Genomic DNA, 3,102 nt, shown 5'->3' on the forward strand with positions numbered 1-3,102 from the left:
TACAGTTTTGCTTCATAAGATACTCATATTTGGCACAAAAATATTCACTTCATTGTAAATCATGGTTCAGTATTACAAATTACCTTTCTTTGTCAGGTTAAATGATTTTGGGGTTCACTTTTACTGTTTAATTTAGTCACTATAACACCAACTTTCTTATTGTTTTCATTTGCCTAAAATACCTTTTCCCAATTATTTATTTTTAGCCCCCTTTAATTACTTTGTCTAGATGTATCTGGGTATACAGCATCTGTTTTTCACTTTGTGAGCCAAAGTGGATTTTTTTCCTAGTTAGAAACATTTTATGTAAATGTATCAAATAAAAACCCACATTTTCAGACCATAAGTTGTTAATGGAGTAAACAAAAATGTATCTTGTCTAACTGCTTTGAATTTACAGAGTAATTATCCAGACCCATTTTGATTAAATGGTTGAAATAACCTTTTCCAATGTTACACTTTATAGACATAACAAATCCCTTATGAAAGTGTAAACAAAATAACTTTTCCCTAAAAGGTGAACTTGAGAACTTAGGTCCACTCTTTCAGGACTTGCACTTCTTCCAGATTTCCTGATGAGGAAGGACTTCTGTTTGGAGATGGAGATCTAGACTTTGATTGGCTGCTTCTTGATAGTGAAAGAGAACTGGATTTTAATCTTCACCATGACTGGAAATACCTTATTCCCTGTTTAGAACCAAACCTAGATGTCTAATAGAAGCTGATCTTGGTCTATAAAGAAACATAGATCTTGACCTTGATGTGAACTTTGACCCACATCCATCCCCTGCTTCTAATGAATGAGGGAGAGTGTCACTTAGCTCTGGATCTTGATTGTGATCTAGCCTGTGCCCTGTTGCTTCTGTAGCTGTAGTGATGACAATCATACACACACATTATGTCCCTCTTTGCTACACTCATAGCAACTATCATTGGGATCAGAGGGATTTCAGGCAGGTGGTCTATCAAAATGAGATCACTGAGGCATGCCTGTTGATAGCTTAACTCTCACTCAGGAACCACCAATCACCTTCCCATGCAGGTCCGTACTGCTTCTTCTGCATCTCTAGGATTTTCAGTTCCACAAAGGCAAACGCTGGGGGATTTCTTGCAATTCGTACAGTTCTTAGGGGACCATAATAACCAGTTTCCAGGTTACCAACATACACCTTGGTTTTTCCTCCATGCCTTCAGTAGTGCTACATGATGACTGGCCCAGAAGCTCTGCTCTTTTAGCTCACAGAGTCTAGGACACAGCTAACATAGAAGTTGCAACATGAACCCACTTTCCAACAGTCACCACAGAAAGGAATTTTTAGTAAGAAATTGTAATTTCATTTTTTGAACTTTGGGTAACTTATGAGAATCATTGTTTATTTATTTATTTTTACCTTTTTTTAAAAAAGATTTATTTATTTATTTATACAAGCACTGGGTACAGTCAGAAGCGCAGGAGGGTGAGAGAATTCACCAGAGCCAGAGCGGGGAGCAGAGCAGGCAGAAGGACCAAAGTACACTGCTGAGGGGAGCAGGGGGTGGCAGGACAGGTCTGCACACCATGTGGGACCCTCCTCCGGTGGCAGAGGAGCAGTCGGGGATCGAACCGGCACTGCAGAGGCCGAGGGCAGCTTCGCAACCCAGCGCTCAACCGCTGCACCACCGGAGAGGCCCAAGAGAATCATTGTTTACTGATCTGCTCTTCTTTTAGGAATAAAGTCTAATCCTTAGTATTTTAGTTATTTAAAGTGAGAAGAATATTCAGCATGCCCCATATTTTTTGGTTGTCTTTATCCAGCAGGATTCTAAATTGTCCCCTTGCTGTGTTTTTCAGTCTCATCACACAATTGATAAAAGAGGCTTCTCCTTTCTGTGTCCTTTCCTGCCCCTTTCAAAACCTGCACTCAAATCACACATACTTTTAAAGTCCCATCCCTGTAATCAGGGGGTTCTTGTTCAGAAGGATACATTTCCTACCATTTAGGGTAACTGTCTCCTGGTGGTTTTAGAGTAGTTTTAGGCTAGTCGTTGGCACTTTCTTCCAAGTGGATTTCCCAGACAGCCCACACTTGTTGAAAGGTTTACAGAAGTATGTGAGAAAGTACATGCTGGGAATTGGTGATTTGCCCCCATTTTTTTTTACTAACAGTTATTTTCAATCTTCCTTATTCTCTGTTATTTATGCCAAGATACTGTTTTTGTGAAGTTATATAACCTTCTCTTGTTCCTGCTGTTTCATTGTATGTGGAGCCACAACTTAGGTGGCCATCATTTTCTCCAGCTAGACAGAGTCAGGAATCTATCATAATTTTTTTTTTACATTATCTATAGATTTCCAAATTCACTTTTGGTGGATATATTTTTAGTGTTTGCTGTAAGGTTCACAATATGCACCTTAACTTATAAGAATTTAAGAGTTGGCATTATTCCACTTTACATTCCACATGATATTATCCACTTTTTACTCTTTTTCTATACTTTTTAATAATACATTTGGTATTGCTCACTTTCAAATTTATAATCCATCTCAAATATAATAAACTAACCACTGTATGTTTACTTATTTAATTCCATCATCTTATACTTTTATCACATGTTTTATCCCTATGTATATCATAAAATGTACCTTTCAATTTTATTACTTTGCCTTTAAATAGCTGGTTGTATTTTGGGAAAACATTTAAGTAGGAAAAGTAATAAAACATTTCCTTTTACATTTACATGTGCTCTTCATTATTTCTTATAATATAGCTTTCCATATGTTACCATTTGCTTTCAGCTTGAAGAATATCCTTTGGTATTTGGGTAGTACATTTCTGTTAAGCAATTAATTTTCTTAGCATTTGTTCATCTCAAAATGTGGTTTTTTTTGCAGTCTTCTATATTGCTGAATATAGAATTTTGGGTTTATAGATTTTTTTTTTCCCTCAGCTTTGAAAAATTCATTACACTCTCTTCTGGTCTCCACTATTGTGATTAGATGTCAAACATAATTTTTTACTTTGTTCTCTAGTAAATAATGTGTCTTTTATTCTCTTCATGCTTTCAAGACATTCTTTTTGGTTTCAGCAGAGCCTTGCATTAAAATTCTTCCACTGGGGCTGG

At 36.8% G+C, this 3,102-nt stretch overlaps 1 pseudogene; it reads right to left on the minus strand.

The window, feature by feature from the left end:
• Positions 1-460: 460 nt before the first annotated feature.
• LOC119244175 (serine/arginine-rich splicing factor 7-like) lies at positions 461-1,205 on the minus strand (annotated as a pseudogene).
• Between the last annotated feature and the right edge of the window lie 1,897 nt (positions 1,206-3,102).

The sequence above is a fragment of the Talpa occidentalis genome, unplaced genomic scaffold, assembly GCF_014898055.3.
Source record: "Talpa occidentalis isolate TD23 unplaced genomic scaffold, MPIMG_talOcc4v2.1 talOcc4.14, whole genome shotgun sequence".
NCBI classification, from domain to species: domain Eukaryota; kingdom Metazoa; phylum Chordata; class Mammalia; order Eulipotyphla; family Talpidae; genus Talpa; species Talpa occidentalis.